The following is a 21,287-nucleotide window of genomic DNA, read 5'->3' as shown; positions in this document are numbered from 1 at the left end:
TTATCCTATTTTCTTTTTATTTAATATAGAAATACCTCTTGAAAAAAGTAAGTTATTCTTAGAATAAAAGTATCATTGTTCATAATAGGAGCCAGCGTTGGTGGCTCATGACTGCAATTTTAGCTACTCAGGATGCTGAGTTCCCGAGGACCAGTTTGAAGCTGACGTAAGAGAAAAGCTTGTGAGATTTCATCTCCAAAATAACCAGCAAAAAGCTGGGCTGGTGGCATGGCCCAAATGACAGTGTCAGTTGAACATGCTCAGAAAACTCAAGGCCCTGAGTTTAAACTCTGGTTCTGATGAACGTTCATGAAGCTTTACAGAATATTAACTGCTGTCAGTGACAAGAAGACATGCATTTATATGTGTGGACCTCAGTAACACTTGTTCTGGGGCTGCAATATGCGGAGGACGTACTGTCTGGAAAAGTGTCAGCTGACAATACTGTGGGCCGCTTCTTGATGAGTCTGGTTAACCAAGTACCCAAAATCATTCCGGACGACTTTGAGACCATGCTCAACAGCAATATCAATGACCTACTGATGGTGACCTACCTAGCCAACCTCACACAGTCCCAGATTGCCCTCAATGAGAAACTCGTAAATCTATGAATGGGACCTAAGCTTTAGCACTCCAAGGAGAGCTGCTGAGCACTATGGGAAGAAAAGCCAGGAGGGGATGTGCCAGGAGCAGTGGTTTCTCTGTGGTCTTGAGCCACACTTGAGTCAGCTGCTCTGGCTCTAAATAAATATAACCCACCTGATGTGGGTTATATTTATATATATATATATATATATATATATATATATATATTTACATCTGATGTGATTTCATTGCTGGATGAAAGGGAGAAAACTCTTTTAGAGCTCACAGAAACCAGGAAGTGGATACTGTAAGTAAACATTGGCTGTTTGTTTCACAAGTCTTGTCAATATTTGCATCCACTTACACAGGCTCATACCTGTATCCTAGCTACTCTAAAGGCTGACATCAGAAGATTGCATTCAAGGCCTCCAGGGAAAAAGTTTGTGAGACCCTTCCCCCTCATGCCACCCACCAATAAAAAGCTAGGCAGAAGCTGGAGGCTGAGATCTAAGGATCCCAGTTCCGGGCTGGCCCAGGCAGGGAAGTTCATGACTTTTATTTCTTTATGAAGTGGCACTTGAGTTTTCCCTTTCAACTTTGTATTCTTCAGCTTCAAATGCATTGAGGACAAGTAAGCATAATATTTGAGGAAGCAGATTACATTGCTAAATTTCCTCCTTCCTATTAGGCTTTTCTTCAGTATGTCTCACATTACATTGTATCTAGGTACTTGAAATAACCCCTGCCTTCCAAACTAGTTTATAAGTTCCTGAATGTCTTAAATTGTGTAACTCGCCTAGGAATCATTTATCATTTTCAGCACCTGGTACTCCAGCAGGTGTGTCCCTGCTGGAACTGCTGGTATAAGTTCAAGCTAGAATGAGCTAAATGATCATGGTCATTCAGCTGTATCAGAGAAAACGAAAACATTTATATAATCCTGGTTGATGTAATCTTTGTTGCAAGTAGCCCATTCCAGCTGACTTGAGTGAATGGAGACTGAAGGTGAGAAAATGAGTTAAGGATATCCCCACCACAGGAGTGGTTTGTACCTTCTCTCTCCCTTCCACCCCGATCACCTTGCACACACCTTTGCCAGTGTCTTCCAACCTCTCAACAGCCTCATCTGCAGATACGTTATGTCTCTAATTGGTCCAGTCAGACATCTTTTGTGTTCAGAATGCCCATGGTATGAATAGAAAGTGCTCAGTATTGACTAGACATAGAATGCAATTATTAGACATGATTCTCTGGGTGTGAATCCATCTAGGCTACTTTTCCCATGTTGGCCTAAGAGTTCAGAGTGATCATGGAGCTTTTCTAGAAACAGTCTCAGAGGTGTCTGTGAGCTTCTCATACAGGCATCTGGCTTGGTCTGTATAGAAAGAAGATGTAGCCATGCACCAGTGGCTCTCACCTGTAATCCTAGCTCCCCAGGAGGCTGAGGTTTGAGAATTTCAGTTCAAAGCCAGCCCAGGCAGGAAAATCTCTGAGACACTTAACTCCAATTAACTACCAAAAAACTGGAAGTGAAGCTGTGGCTCAAGATAGAGTGCTAGCCTTGAGCATAAAAGCTCAGGAATAGTATCCAGGCCCTGAGTGCAAATCCTAGGACACACACACACACACACACACACACACACACACACACACACACACACACACACAGATGTTGGTCATGAAGGCTATTTTCTTGGTTTGGGAGGAAAGCACACCAGTCTGAAGATGATAGAGTCATCTCTGAGACCAGCTGAGATGAGGCTAGGTCAAGAGGTAGAGCTGGAAGCCAGGAAGGTGGCTCAGTGGTAGAGTATTTGCCTCGCATGCATGAGGCCCTGGGTTTGATCCCTCAGCACCACATTAACAGAAAAAGTCAGAAGTGGCTCAAGTAGTAGAGCACTAGCTTTGAGCTGAAGAGCTCAGGGACAGCAACCAGGTCCAGGGTACAAGCCCCATCTCTAACCAAAAAAAAAAGGAAGAAAAAGAGTAGAGATGGGGAAGGATCTAATGTCTAAATCTAAGACATTTTGCCATTGTCTTAAGAGGTGGATTCCCATCTTGCTGGCTGCACACTAAGAGCAGGCAGAGCTCTTGCAAAGGGTTAAATCGTATTATGTAGGGCTCAATTAGATTTCTCCCCTTCTCTTTCCTCTTCCTTTCTCCTTCCTCTTCTTTTTCTCCACATTTCTTTTTTCCCTCTCTTTTTGTCTCCCTATACTCCCCTCCCTTCTCCACTTCGAAGATCTTCTTCTTTCTCCTCCTCCTCCTCTTTCTCCCCCCTTCCTTCTCCATCTTTCAAACTCCCTTCCTCCTGTCCTTCCTGAGGATGCTGTGCAAATTGATAAAGTCCCTAGGCTTAGGTCTGCTGATACTTGGCCCATGGATATGGGAAGAATACTCAAGGGGTGGGAATATTTTGTTCAGAGGAGCAGGAGAAAGCCAGCAGGTATAATTTCTAGGTGGGAGAAGAACCTAAGAAATTATGGGGATTTCTAGGTGGTTTCTGCTTGTTATGAGCTATAAACCTTTGTCTCTGTTTCAAATAAAGATATATTTGATCACTCAGAAAGCAACACAGCAACAGGTTTCTGTAATCTATAATGCAGTTTAAATATTAGCTTTGATGCATTAAGTTGTTTACCACTTACATGCACTGAGCTGCAGTAGTCCCAATAGACTGTGTGTGTGTGTCTTTTTTTGTGTGTTATGGATGATGGATGACAACTTACAAATACAACCTGCATAATCAAACTATGTTAGATTAGAGTATACTTTGATAAAATTCAGTCACAAGAGATTTGTGTGTGTGTGTGTGTGTGTGTGTGTGTGTGTGTGTGTGTGCCCAAGCACGTGTGTGTGCATGTGTGCTGGTAATTGAACCTAGGGGTTCAGGAATTTAACTTCAGCACTTTCCCACTGAGCCACACCAAAGATCCACAATTACTTTTCTCAACAACATTTGTGGTTGAGCCTAAGGAAGTTTTTAGTTATAAAGAATGTTTTCCAGCCGGGTGCCAGTGGCTCACACCTGTAATCCAACCACTCAAGAGGCTGAGATCTAAGGAGCAGTTCAAAGCCAGCCTGGCCAGGAAAATCCATGAGATTCTTATCTCCAATAAACCACTAGAAAACCAGAAGTGGAGCCGTGGCTCAAGCGGTAGAGCACTTGCCTTGAGCTGAAGAGCACAGGGACAGCACCCAAGCCCAGAGTTCAAGCCCCATGACCGAGCAAAAAAAATAAATAAATAAAGAATGTTTTCCTCATACTTAAGAAGAGTAGAAAACACTGATTCAAAGCATTGTAACTCTCTCGTCAAATTTGTTCTTTTACTTTTCACATCATGCAAAATACTCTACATCAACTCTGTTGTTTCATTTATGAGTAGAAACCACTGATGTAAAGCATTATAACTCTCTTGTCAAATCTGTTCTGAGGTTTTACTTTTCACATCATGCAAAATATTCTACAACAACTCTGTTGTTTCATTTATGCTGGAAGTTTAGAAACAGGCAGGTATACTTGACTTTTATTTGACTATAGCAAAACATCTCCAACTATCACCACTGAATAAATATGTAAAAAGTATGTTTGCTTGAAAATTTTCATATTGTTTGGCTTTTTAACTACATGGCAAAGTTCATTTATTGCACACAGAATGTGCAAATTCAGAAACATTGACTCAGTTTCCTTTTTGCTCTAGGAACTGTTATATGGTATACTTATTACAGGTCCTGAGGACCTACTGAGATACTTAAAAGAAATCATGATTATCATTGAAAGTGGTCTTGAAAGTTTTCTATGGTAGTATTGTGTTAGTTGATGTTAGTGAAACATTTAAGGTAAAAATACTCATTGAATAGTATCAACCTAACATCTTCCCAGTGGCTGTGTCCAATTTCAGATTACTAGTAATCCTTCTGTAGGCTGTTAGGTCCCAAAGACAAATATAAATGCTCAATGGTTCTCAACTGTGAAATACATGTTACTCTCACTAGGAGGGAGAAAAGGGTACAACTTTCTTGAGGGAATCAGCAAAGCCTTGGATGCAGACTATTAAAAAAGCCCTCCTGGGGATTTGGACCTGCCTGCTTCTATTAAGGGGACATGTCCTTTTTCTCTCTTTTTCTCTATACCAAATTATTGTGAAATTAAACGCTGACATTGTTTTATGATGTGTGCATTGAGCCATCAATGAAACAAAAAATTAGATTATCTGAAACCTACATGCAACAATTTTTTGGACTGGATGATCAGTTGGTAATGAGTAGTCACCAAGCATTCTAAAACATATATCTTAATTTTTGGTGAAAATTCTCAAATTGATTTTAGGTTTTATGGAAGGTCTGAAGTCAGGCTAACTGAATGGGAAGCACCTAGAAAAATGAACACACACACACACACACACACACACACACACACACACACACACACAGAGCCACATCCTCCTTTCCCATCTTCTATCAGTCTATTCATAATGTTTCCCATATGGAAAAGAACCAGCAGCTTCCCAGATCATTTTTGGAGCAAAAAAGGAAAAAAAAACTTGATTAAAAAATATGATTTATAAAAGAGTTTGATCGTTACTTAGAAATGTAAAACTCCCAATATTCCTGTTATACTGCACAAGTACTTTTCCCATATGCTCACAAATAGTGGACAACAATGCTCTGTCAGACAGTTGTCTCAGAAACCAGGAGTGTATGTCATCAAGTATTAACTCCCCTACGGTCATCATTTACTATGGAAGTATGTACCTCTACTCAAACCTGTAACACATTACATCTTGAAAATTCTTTGTTTTACAGTTTCCTCTACTAAACCTTGTTGTCTCTGAATTCACTATATGGCTTTTTTTTTTTTTCAGAAAAAAATAATGATTGTATATACAAGGCTTGAAGTTTGTATTTTAGAAGACCTCAGACCTAGCTCCAAATATTTCTCAATTCCCAGTCTTAGAACTACCTGCCCACAAGTGACAGGACTGTGGGCAGCTCTGCCCATTAGTACTGCCTTGTAGTGGCCAACCTACATCACACACCAGCCCTGTGTGGTTCCATATCAACAAAGTCATCAATCACAAAGTGTCAAACATTGCTTTTCTGAATTGAATAGTCTTTAATTACCTTTTCCTGCTTCTGTGTAAATGAAAATAGATGATTTTATGAGAATTAAAAGAGATGTGTATAATCTCCCTGGTACAGAATCTCAAATGTATGTCATTTTGCATGAGTGCAGTTGTTCTTCTATATTTAACTCTAATTTCTTTTCTTCCTCCCTATTTAGGGCTAATATCAGCTTTATATGTCATTCTTATCTGAAAAAAATTGGGCATTTTTCTTATCTTGTCTTTCTAGTCTAGTGGCTTAATTTTGTTGTGGAATCTTATTTTTTTTTTTTTTTTTTTTTTTTGTTTGTTTTGTTTGTTTGTGTCAGTCATGGGGCCTGAACTCTGGGCCTGGGCGCTGTCCCTCAGCTCTTCAGCTCAAGGCTAGCGCTCTACCACTTGAGCCACAGCCCCACTTCCGGCTTTTTCTGTTTATGTGGTGCTTAGGAATCGAACCCAGGACTTCATGAATGCAAGGCAAGCACGCTACCACTGAGCCACCTTCCCAGCCCTAGAATCTTTTTAATGTCAGATATTGCTAGGCACATTTTCTGGCTTGATTTTTTAAATTTAATTTAGGTTTTGTTGATAATATTTTTATTTATTTTATTATCTTTAAGTATTTGTACAAAGAAGTTCCCATTTTGCAAAACAGTATATGAGTACAAAGTGTCTGACAACATTGTTACCCATCTCTCTTAATCCATCCCTTCTCTTACTTTTTTTCTTTAAATGTTATTAGGTGATTACATAAATTTAACATATTTCACAGTATTGTGGAATAGTGATACTTACAGTCACAAACAAAATTTAACTTTCACAAGGCAGATCAGGTGGAAAGAAATTTAATTTAGTTTTATTTCAGCTTTGATATTTGAATCACAGGACACCAATACTGTTATATGAATGGACACATCAATCTTTTAGAATATTGAGTAGATTTTGTTTTTTAACAGTATGGAAGGTATTGAGAGAAAAAAATATGAATTTTCTTCCAGTTGGGTTTCCCTATAGCCGTTAGCCCTGATCCCAAATAAAATGTTAAGTCTAGAATGGGATAGAGATAGTAGACTCAAATGAGAAAATGTTCCAGTGGGAATGAGTGATCAGTAGATACTGAGACCTTACTAGTTCTTTCAACTCCCTTCCTCACTCAGGAAGGTAAAGTTATTTAGAACATTACTTTTTTAAAGAAAAATTAAAACCCTTTCATACTACTCTAAGAAAAGGGAAATGTTTGCACAGATTAGAAACATCTGGCTTTATTTGATTGGAGCCGAAGGTTTTCTACTTGGTATCATTCTCAGATTGCTTGCCATGGTCATTTCAGGTGTCCTGGCCTGCTATATTTAGGGGCATTTCCAGAAGGAGAAATAGATGAGGAACAAGTAAATACATGTACATTTCCTCTAAGAAATGTTTTGTAGTATTCACATGTTAAAGTACAAAATAAACCAATTGTGTTCCTTCTATGTGTGACTAATGTCATTATTGAAAAAGTAAATAACCCGAATATCCCATTAAAGAAGGATCAACTCTTTAGTTTTCCAGACCAGGGTTATCGCTCCCCACCCAGCATCCCTTGCTTCTTTCTCTTATCAGCATTTCTTAAATTCTCATTGTTGTCACCACAGAATGCAAAGGAGAGCTGTTGAGCTGTCAACCAATCAGTTCTGCCTGTTTTTACTTGGTCTTATAAACTACACACCAGGAAACAAAACTATAACACTGACTATATTAGTCACTGATGGAAAAGTTTAAGTAAAACAATGTTATATTTGATGTTCATTTCTTTATATAACTATTATCTCTCATTGAAAGATAATGCCGGTTTCTTATTATACAAAGAGTTGAAAACCAGGACTTCAATGTCTATTTGTCTTGAAGGCAGTATCCAAAAGGGACAAAAGTAGAGCTAAATGGAACATAATGTGTTATGCTGTTTGCAAATGTGTTTAGCTATTGAGATACAAAGCACTTCAGAGCTTGAATTGTATAGAGAAAAGCCTGCCTCAGTGTTACTACTATGGCTTGATCAATGTAATTGTAGTACAAATAGGAATATATCATCCAAATGGCTTGGTTTCCACTAGTGTTGATTTTCCACCAAAATAAATAAATATATTCTACTTTGGTGACTTCTGAAATGGTTCCAGACCTTCACAAAAATGTAGACAATCAAAAACTGGGTAGTTTAAGAATTTCACCACTCCCTGTGAGAAGTACATGGAAGAGGAATTGCTGTGAAATAAATCAACATGGAGGGAAAGGTATGAATGTCAAATTATAGGCCAGTATAAGAGGTAGGACTCTTGAATTTCAATGTCTAAATAGCCTGTGGAAAATCATGACAGATTATCTTCAAGGAAACATCGATATACCCTATGTCAGCAGAACACACAGTAAGAGAACACAGAACACATGATACTGAACCTAGTTTTTATGAATAATCCGAGGCTGGAAAAATAGGTATCAATTGGGAACAAAATTTACTGCCCTATGGTTTACATGTGAACAGCTGGCTCTGGAACAGGGCTGGTCCCAGCGTCCAGATGAGCAGCAGTGGCAGCTGCTCCCTGGAGGTATTCATTGTCCAGGCTGCCAGGCTAGAGGATGAGGCACAACTGTGGCTCCAGTGCAGCTGCTGAAGAAGGCACAGGAGGCCAGGCAGCTCTTACAACAGCATAAGGAGGTAGCCTTGTGATAGATGCTGCTGGTGCATATGCACGGAATGAGGCCAGCTGGGCCATGACCTAGGTGTGCTAGGATTTGTCCTCAAAGATGTGGCTGGTCCCTGTTGCACTCTCTGGGAGGAGGGTGGTGCTTCTGGTCTCCAGAGTTGTCTGAACCTCTCAGTTCCTTGGAAGACAGGCATGCCAAGAATGTCAGTCGATAGCAGGCTAGAGTGTGGCACTCATGGCTGCAGGGGTGGGCAGCATGTGTGCCTCCTGTCATCAGTGATGATTAATCACAATGGTGACATTGCATGGCTCTGTGTCCAATGCAACCTGACTCCTCACAGCCTGTGCAGGAGCCCCAGTCCTCCTCCCCTTGCACAGACCACGAAACTGAAGCTTCTGCTTGTGCATCATTGATGCCTGTAGTCAGGAAGGTTGAGTGGCGAAGTTGGGCCTGGAGTCAGGTCTTTTGTGTGCCCATCCACCCACACAGGTGGCACCCCTAGACCTAAGACAAGTGAGAGCTCGAGCAGCAGAGGAGGCCAGCACATAGCTGCACCACAGTTCTGTGGCTAGCAGGCAGCCTGGCATTGTAGTATGCCTGGCACTAAGGCACCTTTCAGTGGATCCTGTCCTTTAAATAAACTGAGTCACCTTGTTCATCTATATGGCTGAAGTAGGGTTGTAGTCTCTTTCTAAATATCTGACATGGACCTCAGGCCATGCAATTCCAGGGCTGCATCTGGATTGGACCGGGGAAGGTCTCCTCTGTTCCTGAAATTATCCCAAATCCCACCTGATACAAATGTTCATTGCAAGAACTCACACCAGAGATAAGCCCTATGAATGCAAGCAGTGTGGGAGAGCTTTCATTTCGTCTAGTCACTGTCAAAGATAGGAAATAATTAATACTGGAGAGAAACCTTGGAGTGTGAGCAGTGTGTGCAAGCCTTCAGTCGATAAGGTCACCTTTAGAGTCATGAAAGAATTCATGCTAGAAAGAAAAACTATAGAGAAAAACAAGCAGTGTGGTTCAATGGTGGGTCATCTGTTTAGGAATCAGAAGGACTGAATTCTAACTCCATTAATGTTAAAAAGAATAAAACATATGGGCTATATATTTCTAATTTTTACCATGTCTAGAATCAACCTTTATGGGAAGCCAAAGCAGCTGGGTCACTTGAGCCCACAACTTGAAAATTCAAACAATAGTTCAATAAGAATAAAAATGCTAAGTGAATTTTAAAAACCCTATAGTTTACCAAACTATAGGCAAATATTCATCAGAGACAAGCCTTCTATTAAGTCTTGACAAATTCAATCTGACAAGATGGGTGCAAAGAGAATTTAAACTGAACATATGAATCCTTTTTATCAGCCTGTGCAATTCCTATACAAACAGACTTATTTCAATAGATGCAAGAGAAATCTTTTAATAAAAATAACATTATTTGAAATATGTTTTGCTTTGTATTTTTATGCCAGTTGGAGGCTTGAACTCAGGGCCTGGGCAATGGTGTTGAGCTTTTGTGCACAAGGCTAACTCTCTACTACTTGAGCCACAGCTCCAATTCTGGCTTGTTTGATAATTAATTGGAGGTAAGAGTTTCACAGACTTTCCTACTTGGGCTGGCTTTCAACCAGGATCCTCAGATCTCAGCCTCTTGAGTTGCTAGGAGTATAAGCATAAGCCACCACTGCTTAGCTAACCTTAAAAAATATTTTTATTGCCCCAAAATGGTTGTACAAAGGAGTTGCCATAAATTGGTTAATCACCTGTAGAAAACTAAAGCTAGATCCTTATATATTACTCTGCACCAGAATCAACTCCAAATGGATCAAAGACCTCAGAGTCAAAGGAGACACCCTGAAAACATTACAGGAAGGAATAGAACAAACCCTAGGACTCCTCGACACAGCCCAAAATTTTCTTTTCTTTTTTTCATTTTTCTTTTTTTAATAAGTTTTTTATTATGAAAATCTGTACAGAGGGTTACAGTTACATGAGCAAGGTAATGAGTACATTTCTTATCAAGCATTGTTGCCTCCTCCTTTGTTTTTCCCCTACCACGACTTTTCCCTCCCACCTCCACAACTACAACTACACTCTCTCCCCCCCCCCCCACCGCTGCCTAAATTGTAAAATTTGTTTTTCAACATAGTGACTTGTACATCTGATTGTTACAACGGGTCCACCTGTATCCCTATTTAAACATTTTGTTTTTTCTCTTCCAATCCCCAAATTACATGGACATCAAATACAGTGAAAAAGGGGTTATATGCTGTGAGGGAGGAACATACAAAGCAACAACAAAAAATCACATGGTACCTTATAAATACGTTAGAAACAATAGCAAGAAAAAAAACACTTGTGTCCCTATCTTGGGGTTCATTTCGCTTAATATCATCTTATCTGAGCTTTACTGCTTGTCCAAGACATATACTAGTTATTGCAAATATGAGAAACCATGGGACCTATGTTTCTTTGGGTCTGGCTTACTTCACTTAATATAATTTTTTCCGAGTCTTTCTATTTCCTAACAAATGGGGCAATATCATTCTTTCTGATGGAGGCATAGAATTCCATGAGGAAAAACAACCACAGAAGACATAGATTAATCTTTAGAAAGAAAAGCATGACTGGCCACTTAAAAGATATCTTCATCAATACTAGCGGTTTCTTCATTTGTGTTTCTTATACAAGAAATTCTTGCCAGGCACCAGTGGCTCACACTTGTAATCCTAGTTACTCAGGAGGCTGAGATCTGAGGATCGAGGTTCAAAGCCAGCCCAGGCAGAAAAGTCCATGAGACTCTTATCTCCAATAAACCACTAGAAAACTGGAAGTAGCGCTGTGGCTCAAGCAGCAGAGCGCTTGCCTTGAGCTGAAGAGTGCAAGGACAGGGCCCAAGCCCAGAGTTGAAGCCCCACGACTGACCAAAAAAAAAAAAACCCAACAACAACAAAAAAACAAGAAATTCTTTTGTGTGAGCTTCAGATAAAAATTATGGCACATTTTATGGTGGGAGAAAAAACACTAGTGTTTATCATGTTGAAGATAAGTGCTGTGATTCCTACCCAAAATCAAGTCCCCAAATGTATGCTTTCCTTTCCTACCTGAGTCATAGTTCAAAAAAAAAAAAAGAATGCAGGAAATGGGAAAAATCATTTTGTAGTTTAAAAAGAAGGGTTTTTCTATATAACTACTGTGATCTTTACACTGAACACATGCCTACGTCATCCTGGGACCAGTACTTCATAGGCTGTTTAGGGATTTCCAGTGATCACTGAATTTAGTAAAGATGTGGGGCCTTAGATTTCTTCTTAGAAATGTGCTGGACAGTTAAACTGCCAGGACATGATTGTAGTGCCATGTTTGGATAAAAAAATACTCTATCTCTGGCTATGTTGTATAACCAAAACCAAAACCAAAAAATGGTTTCAGAGAATACTATGGCAACTGGGCAGGTGGCTCAGTGGTAGAGTGCTTGCCTTGCATGAATGAGGCCCTGGATTCGATTCCTCAGCACCATATAAGCAGAAAAAGCTGGAAGTGGCTCTGAGGCTCAAATGATAGAGTGCTAGCCTTGAGGTGAAGAGCTGAGGGACAGCACCCAGGCCCACAATTCAGGCCTCATGACAGACGCTCACCCCCCCCCCCCCCAAAAAAAAAAAACCCAGAGAGAATACTGTGGAATTTGGGTGATGAAATCATACACTCAAGGTTTAATGAACACACCTAGGCCTTTCTGAGGAGCAAAAATGTAGATATTTGACTCCCAGACTATGGAGTCTATCATGTCCTCTTTAAATTTAAGGAAACCATCTCTAGGAATAAGGCAGCCATACACTTCATATCACAAACTTCACTGTGCTAGGTGAACTTCTGACCCTGAGGTGAGGGAGGAAGGGCAGCTCCACTCGTCAGAGTTTAATTATCTGATGCTCATAAGTAACACAAGTTATACTTTAGAATAAATGCATTCTTTAAATATATTCATGACTTAAACAAGGGTTTTCTATCAAGACATATAAAGCTAGTTCATGAGTCTTCATAGTAGGCCATGGTGATTGTAGCAAAATGACACACCTATAGACATATCAAAAGTGTTGAGGATGTGTTTTTACCTGATTGTCATCCATCTGGTAGCCATGTTTATTTGCCAAGGTCTCGACATGGAGATGGTCACTAGAAATCCAAGGATGGCTGTGTCAATGGCATCCACATCCAGGAAGTTGAAGAGGTTGGTGTCTGGGTTGATTGGTGGGTGTAGCCTGAAAAGTTAAGCAGACTTTATTTAGCTCAAGTTTTGTTACCACTGGAAAAGAAAGCAAAGATTAGAATGAAGCATTTGAGAGGGGCAATTTGTGCAAATGAAGTGAGCAATGTTTGGGCACTGTTCAGTCAAGAAGACTACAGGAGGCACAAAGGAGGCCCCCCTGACACACAGAGAGAGGTGCTTCCCAGGTCCACACTGCAGAGGACCAGCATCTCCAGATACTGTGTTATTTATAAGCACCAAGATGGAAGGTGTAAGACACAGAAGCAGGAAAGAAAAGGGTCAGCAAAGTGCTCAGATACCACAACACATCTTAATCAGTTTAGGAGTGGGGAGGGTAGGACAGGGTAACTTAGAGGAGAACTCTGTTCTGGTAACATTACTCACTCTTCTCTCTTGCTATTGGAGGTGAGGACTTTGAGTCTATTATCTCTTCCCATGTCATTGTCCCTTCAATTGCTCAATATAAAAATGCTTTAATATTATTGACAAATCATAACCCATAAAGTTATAGAGTATAATATGTGAGACTTCAATATCCATATACTTCTGGAATAATTAAATCTACTCCATTAACAATCTACTCAATCATCCTTAACTTACTTTCTGTATTGGTCCTTCAGTGTCTCTCAGTTCTAAAACTTTGTTTCTAGCCTTGGGGCAATAGAGACCTAGTCTCCTTCTTGCACTGTCTCCCAAATATTTTGTCTGTGCCCAAAGCTTTTGTTGTCTGTGTCCAAATCCCCCTGTTGTCCAGTGACTGATCGTGTGTACCCCCAATGACTACAGAGCAGACTGTTTGAAGAGAGATATATTATCACGGTGAACTTCCTCTGTAATATACACTGAAAGTGTTCATACTGTGTACCTTTCTACATCCAATAAGAGTGACTTTATTACAGAAGATGCTCCATGGGCAAGAAGATATTAATGAGGAGGGTCAATAGTCCTTGACTACTTCAGAATCTGTGAGCGTCACTTTTCATCTCATTCTAGACAGGGAAGGTCCTGTTTAGGCATGATCAAGGTGATTGTCCTTATCCCTTGTGGACAACCATAATCTCCATGCATTTCCATGTCTAATGAATATTTATCAATGATATTCCAGATTTGACAACCAACTTCCAAGTTGCCACTCAAGCACAAGAGAAATCAAAGCTGGTTCATCTCAAAGGGTCAGTTAGGCTGGCCCTGATCCAAGTTGAAAGGCCAGAATAAGGAGCAATACTTCTGTCTCCCGGCTTATTAATTCCTTCCAAATAATGCTGTGTAGGTCAGGCATCTGGAAAAGTGAAAGTTGTCTTTCATCTCAGTAAAATCCGTCACCGACTTTGGGTCATGCTTCCATTTTTCTAATTCCTGGGAGACTTTACTTACCCAGATCCACTGAGTAGAACAAGGGGCAGGGGACAAGACCCCCAGATGGGAGCTCCAGGGCAGTTCAGTGTAATCTTGAGCAGTGGGACTTAGAGCTGAAGAAGGGAGAGCACAGCACTATCCCCTGGCTGAACAAGGAGACAGGGCAGTTAATCCAGCATCACAGCTTTCTCAAATATTTATTTTTCCTTTTTTTTTTTTTTTTGTACGCGGCTTGACCCTGGGACTTGGGCTCTATCCTTAAGGTTTTTCACTAAGTCTGACACTGTATCACTCCAGTCACCATACCATCACTTCTGATATTTGCTGTCCAACTGGACATAAGCGTTTCTTAGTTTAATTGCCCGGGATGGCTTTGAACCCCAGCAATAATAACAGTAATAACCTGTGGGGCCCCGAAAATCAGTGAGGCCCAATAGTCAGCGTGGCCCCGTGGCCCGGCCTGCTGGCGGGGGCGGGGCATCAAGAGGCGAGCCGCACAGCTCCACAGACCTGGGCACTGGGCAGAGGCAGGGCTTGAGAGGCTGATGTCACCACCCCATGGGGGTTGCTGGAGGAGCTTGCCATGCAGTGGAAAGGGGCGTGTCATGCTGCGGAAAAAGGCGGGGTGTGCTGTTGGAGGGGGTGGGGCGTGGAGCCCCCAGATGGTGAGCTGCCGATTGGGGGAGAAGGGGCAGCTTGGGGGAGGAGCGTGAATGGTGGTTTGAAACCGTTAGCGGGGGAGGGGCGCAGCCTATCTAGGTATATATAGGCTGCGTGAGGCTGCATGGGGGGAGTAGGAGAAAACCCGGGGTCCTGAGTAAAACAGTCCGGAGGAGACCGGGAGTCCTGAGGAGAGGAGAATAAGGGAAAAACCTTTAGCGCGGAGTTAGTGACTGCGGCGGAGGACAGCAGTAGGAGCAGAAGAAGAGACCGCAGAGGGAAAGCTTGCCAGAGCAGGGCAAGCCTCGGAGGGCATTTGGGGCTTCTCGAGGAAGCTGTCGGGGCCTCCTCCAGGGGCCGTTTGGGACCTCCTCCGGAGGTCATTTGGGGCCATTAGGGACCTTCCTCTAGAGAGGCCTGTGGAGAGGCGCCCCCGGGAGCAGAGCAGGGCAGGCTGTGGACAGTGGAGAGGCCTGCGTGGAGGAGGAAGGTTAGAAAGGGAAAAGCCTTCCCCTCTGGAGCTTTGGAGCCTTGGAGGACTGGGGTTGGAGATTTGCAGACCGATTAATTGGAGGTTTGCAGACCAATTAATAAAGGTCAGGGGGTCGGGACTGCCTATTGGAGGCTTGGAGATTTGGTGGCTGAGGCTGCTCCTGGTTCTGCTATCTAGCCCAGGGCAAGATAGTCTTAAGACCCCTTTCTAGTGTAGTGTAAATAAACTTCTTTTGTACACCTTTCACTGTCTGTGCCTCAATGGATTGTCTCACTCTCCAGAAGTTAGAAATAGATCTCAGCCTTCTGAGTAGCTCAAAATGGTTCTTCACTCTGCTCATTCCTAGTGTAACCCTTTCCCTTGTAAGACACCTCTATTCTCCGGTTAGTTTCCATGGGATATAGCACTCACATAAAAAAGAACATAACTTTTTCTAAGGGTGAACTGCTAGGATGTGTAGGAGGCAGAGTGGCGTCCATTTTGTACTCAACCCCTCTCTTACCTAGTAATCCATGGGAACAAATTTCAGAAAGTGTCCTCTCAAATGGAGCGTTAGTACCAGGAACATGTCAGAGCACTTTTCATGATGGGAGCCAGAGAAATAGAAAAATGAGAAAGAGTGACAATGTTTAGGACCAAAGCTCAGGACTGCTGTGTGCTCTATAGGTACTTGGGAGAATCATTGTTTTCAGATACTACTCTGAAGTGTGGGAAATGTATACTTGTCAAAAGAGAGTCTCCATTAATGTTTTTTTTTAGGTTGTAAATACCAAGTTAATAGCACCTCTTCCATTATGGGCAAGGAAAAGAATCTCCCAGGCAGGGAGTCAGGCAGTCCAAACAAACTGATCCACATCCACATCCCCATCACCCAGTGTCCCAGCCAAGGCCCCCTCATGGGAAAGAGCAACCCACCAAGTTTAGCTTGAAGCAGCAGTGGTCTCCAGACAGAGGCTGGAGAAACAACTAAGATGATTCTGTTTCCTATGTCGTTTAGATCCAGGCAGGATAGAGGACTCCAAGGGACCCTTTGGGACTAGTATGTGAACAAGCTCATGGTACCTGGGAGCAAATATGAAAAAATGTAAGCAGCAAAGTGTTGGGGTAGACAGCCAAGGGAAGCCAAGAAGCAAAGTTCCAGGACACAGGTCTGAGATGATGGAGAGGTTAAAAAGAGCAACTAAAGGGATGTTTTCAAAGAAAAATGCTGCAGGCAGTAGCCTGCCAGGGTTAGAGGTATGTACAGCTGGGCTGGCAAAATGTGTACCTATGGGACAGACCTACCAGGACAGGCAAGGACAACCAGGGCTTGTGGCTTGTGGGCACTGGTGAGGCTATAAGGCTCAAGGACCCTACCCCAAGTCCCAAAGTCTATTTTAAGTAAGGTCTCTATCTGAACAAGGGGTATTTCCTTTAGGCTCTACAAGGACAAAACCATATCCCCTAAACTAGACTCTAGCATCTATTTTTAGTAAAGCCTCTCCTGAAGATTTGTGAGCTGCAGAACCCACACAGGACCTAACCTCTCCCTCCTAGCCAAGTCCCATTTGTAGAGTCTTTTCTCCCTACTAAGGGCCCTGATTCACATAGGAGAGATAGAGACTACCAGAGCCCTTCTCCCTGTGCTCTCTTCTCTCAGTCCAGACCTGCATCATAATCACATGAGAGATGATCTCAACATGAAAGTAGTTTCTCAAGTAACCTAAGCTGGAGGGGTTCTTTTCAGTTAACTGACATTCTGAGATCCTGTGGTTGGTGTGACTTGGAGAGACAGAGGAGGACCACAGAGAGCTGTAGTCATGTGTCTTTAAATCAGTGTCAGCTCCCTGTTCTGTCTTCCTTATAGGGAATATGGAAACCAGAATTTAAAAAATCAGTTTAGGGTGAAGTGTGGGCAGGGGCTGGTCAGGGCATGTCTCACATGTTTTCAGGCCCTGGGTTTCATCCATGTGAATAAAGTTATAAGCTGCCAACTGCAACTGGTACCTTAATACACTACTGTTTATGGGTTTGGATGATGAGTTTGCTGTTTTATATAGCAAAGAAAAAGAGGCCCATTTTGCTGAAACATTCATTACCATAACTTTGCCAGAGTCCTCTTTTCCTCATACCTCAAAGGAAAAGCTCTAAGCAACATGGAATTCACTATGAGCATCCCATTTTTTTTCATGGCAAATTGATAGGTAAAAATATATTCCTCAGTCTGAAAATGTTATTATTCATTTCTGAAGGCCTCGTATGCTGGTCACTCTACTGTTGACAAGATTTGGGGGTCGGTAATTACTGTTTAAGGCTGAATCTATTGAGCTACATCTCTCTCTGGGCTCCCTCGGAATTTTTGGGTGGGTCATTGGTTGTGACCTCAGATCCAGAGCTCTGTCTTAAAGCAGGTTACTCAAGGCCAACAGTCTTCCACTCTGAGCCAGTGACACTTCAGGTTCTCAGGTGGCTAACTGGACATATGAGTCCCCTGGCTTTTCCTACCTGGACTGGCTGGAAGAGTGATTGTCATCTGGCCAGCCTAATTACGTGCTAGGATTATAGGCTTGAGCCATGGGTGCCCTTGTTTTTCATGAGGAAACTAATAAGCTTCTAGGAATGTGTGAAGGATCCCTATGGGTCAGCTAGGTAGAAAAATGTGGGAAAAAATAAACCTGAATATGTTCTAAATGGCATATCACATGTGTGATTGACTTTCATCTGGACTGAGTGAAAAGGGTAGCATGTTCAAAGTAGCTCTCGCGCCGGGCGCCGGTGGCTCACGCCTGTAATCCTAGCTACTCAGGAGGCTGAGATCTGAGGATCACGGTTCAAAGCCAGCCCGGGCAGGAAAGACTGTGAGACTCCTATCTCTAATAAACCGCCAGAAAACCAGAAGTGGCGCTGTAGCTCAAGTGGTAGAGCACTCGCCTTGAGCTGAAGAGCTGAGGGACAGCGCCCAGGCCCAGAGTTCAAGCCCCACGACCGACAAAAAAAAAAAAAGTAGATCTCGTGTAGTCATTCTAATAGCAATGGCAGTATGAAAGCAGAAACAATATTCATAAGGCAGAATAGGACAGGTGTGGGTTTTGGTGAAGTGTCTGACCTTAGGCTTATCTTCTGACAATATATTTAGCCTCCAGTCATTTAAATCTGTGCTGGTGACTTTTGAGAAAGGGACTTGCTTTTGTTGTAAGCAGAGCCTGAATCCCATCCTATTTTCACTTTTCAGCTTAGCTGGGATGAGAGGCATGCACCAGGATGCCAGCTTCTTCCCTTGCTATGAAATCTCATTGACTATTTTAGCCAGGCTGTATTCCAACTGCAGTCTTTCCTATTCTAATCCTAAAAGCAGCTAGAATGATAGATAGGAGTACCCACACTTGATTCCAATTGACAGAAATATTCTATATCAATCTATATAACCAACTAAGAAACTTGGACTACACTCAAATTTTAGTTAACTCAGTGTCTTACAAGCTTCAGGCTAACGCCTGTCAGCTAAGCAGGAGGCTGACATGTGAGGGTGCCAATACAAAGGCAACCTGAACTGGAAATCCCTGAGCCCATAATCTCCACCAACAAGATAGAATTTGAGCTGTAGCCCAACTGGTAAAGCATCAAGTTTGAGAGACAGTGCTAAGGGACAGTGCCCAGGCCCTGAATGCAAGGCCAGTCCAGGCAAATGCATCTAAGAAGTGTCCTCTAGGCCAGTAACTTGGTGGCTCTGACATCACAGACATCATTGTGAAGTAATTATAACCATGGCTGTATATATGGTGGGTGGTAATGGGTGGATTCTCATAGGTAGTTGAGAGGTTGGAGTTCAGTTGATTTGTTGCATGGTGATTTATCAGGTTTGTGGATTTGGTTTGCTGATCTGGCTTTGATTTTGGGGATTGTGGATTTGGATTGTGATTTGGTTTTGACTTTTGGACTTTTGTTGTTTTCAATAAGGTAGCATTTAGGCATTTTCATTATTCATTTTTTCTATATTTACATATTAGATTTTGTTTCATAGTAGATACTTATTAGTAGTTATATTTTATTCATTTATTATATATTTACATTTTAATGTTTATTATAGTTATACACTTTGTTTAAATTCTATATATTCTATACTATATATATTATATATTTGTATATTTTTTCATTATATTTCATTGTATTTTATTACATTTTTTCCACTTTGTTCCATTTTATTGTATTTTGTTCTGCTTTGTTATATTTGATTATATTTGGTTTTGTTTTCTTTATTTGATCATTTATTTTCTCCCTAGACAGAATTGCTAGGATGCTGTGGAGGATGACTAGTAAGAGTAGAGAGGTGAGGTCCCAGCAGGGTCTTGAGGCTAGTTCCTCAGAGGAGCTACCAGGGCCCCAAGTTGGATGTTTGGAGCCTGGGGTGCTGCTGTACTACATGGTCATGGGGACATGCCCTATAAAGTCAGGTCATGGATTATACTCAAAAACAATGTTTTAGGCAGCAACTTTAAAATATGAAAATGCTTTTCCCCTGAACTACTAGGTCTGTTAGCCTACCTTATTACAGAGGATCTGAAGAAGAAGCCCTCGGTCAGGCAAGTGATGTGCCATCCCTAGCTAATGCAAACTAAGGCAGCATCATCAAGACCCAGCCAGTCTGTTCTGAAACCAGCCAGTGCCTGCCATCCTGCACATCATGTTAACCCAGGGGAAGTGCAGGCAGCCCTGTTGGGCAGAACATTTAATAATGAGAGGGCAACCTACAGCATGCTCAAGGAGTAGCAAGACCAGGGCCTTGCCCCTTGACTGCATACCATTGCTTCCAAATGTTTAGGTCAAGACAGCCAGTGCTCCTGGGCACCATCCTACAATTTTCCTGCATGCTGAGCAGCGGCAGGAGGAGGGTGGCAGGAAAGGCACCAGGTCTGTGTGCCTTTCCTGCCTCCTCTGGAGACCCAGCATTACTGACACAGAGTGGAAGACTGAGGGCAGCAAGCCTCCCCCTGCTCCAGCAGCAGTAGCAGCACCAGCATCAACTACACTCCCCATGGGCCAACCCAGTCAACTGACCTGCCCAGCTCTGTGCAGGAGAGGCAGGTGGTTTTTATTGTTGATTTTTTTGTTTTGTTTTTCTTTTGTGCAAGTCTCAGAAAATAGATTCAGGGCTTGTGTGCTGCCCTTGAGCTTGTTTTCTGAAGGTTAGTGCTCTACTATAGGACAGTTACAGCTCACTTCTGGCTTTATTGGTGGTTATTTCCAGATAGAAGTCTGCCATTAGGCTGTCTTAAAACCAATATCCTCAGATCTTAGCTTCCTAAGTAGCTGGGATTACAAGTGTGAGCTAGCAGCACCTACCTATGTTTTTCCTTTCTAGCCTTCTAGAAAGACGCTATTAGGTAGGCATGCCAAGCTAACTCTACTGGGAAGTCTATAATCCCTTAGTAAACTCCAGTAACAGGAACAGGGACCTGCCATGATCCAGCTGTAGTACCAACAGGTTGCCAAGGGGCAAAGGGATTGATGAAGGAGACGGAGAGAAAATTGAAGGTGCAACTCTGTTTATTCCAGCAAAAGCCTCAGCTATATACACCTTCTATATTTGTCAAATGCATCACATTGTTCTAGGACCCACTGCACCAAGTGCAGACAGTATGCATCCTTCCTCATTCTATTTCAGATAATCTTTTTCTACCATACTCCTTCAGATAAACCCCCAGGCCCAGAAGCTGAGAGGAACACTTCCTCAAACAAAAGAGCAAGTACCTGAAGCCCCGAGGCTTGGAGTCAATGGCCTGGAGCCTTTGCTCACTCATTGCCAGCTCTTGGCACCTCAGGGTATGCAATAGACACCTAAGTATGTTCACAACTCAGTGGATTTGTTGAGCTACAGCCTTTTGAGTAGCCATCTTTCCAGAAGCAGGAACACAAGAGGGTCTTTAGAGCTCCAGTAAATGGAACGGGGCTAGGAATAGACAGGTGCTGGTCTATCACACTTGGAAATCTATTTACTTGTGAGACACATCTGAGCATTGAGGTTCAAAGGCAAACCAAGCAGAAAAGTTTGAACATTCCTATCTCCAATTCTTCTGCAAAATGACTGGAATTAGGGATGTAGTTCAAATGATAAGTGGCACTGAGCAACCAAGAGAAAGCACAAGACCCT

The 21,287-nt window shown here is 42.1% G+C and overlaps 1 long non-coding RNA gene across 1 annotated transcript; it reads right to left on the bottom strand.

Moving 5' to 3' along the window:
• Positions 1 to 397: 397 nt before the first annotated feature.
• Positions 398 to 15,823, bottom strand: LOC122106325. The gene is made up of 3 exons (XR_006147148.1): positions 15,810 to 15,823; positions 7,378 to 7,382; positions 398 to 643 (listed from the first exon to the last, which is right to left on the bottom strand). It is a non-coding gene; the product is annotated as an uncharacterized LOC122106325 (long non-coding RNA).
• Between the last annotated feature and the right edge of the window lie 5,464 nt (positions 15,824 to 21,287).

The sequence above is a fragment of the Dipodomys spectabilis genome, unplaced genomic scaffold (genome assembly GCF_019054845.1).
Source record: "Dipodomys spectabilis isolate Male_0828 unplaced genomic scaffold, ASM1905484v1 ptg000039l, whole genome shotgun sequence".
In the NCBI taxonomy this organism is placed as follows: Eukaryota; Metazoa; Chordata; class Mammalia; order Rodentia; family Heteromyidae; genus Dipodomys; species Dipodomys spectabilis.
Note: the sequence above shows the minus strand (reverse complement) of the source record. Positions and strands in the feature narration are given on the sequence as shown.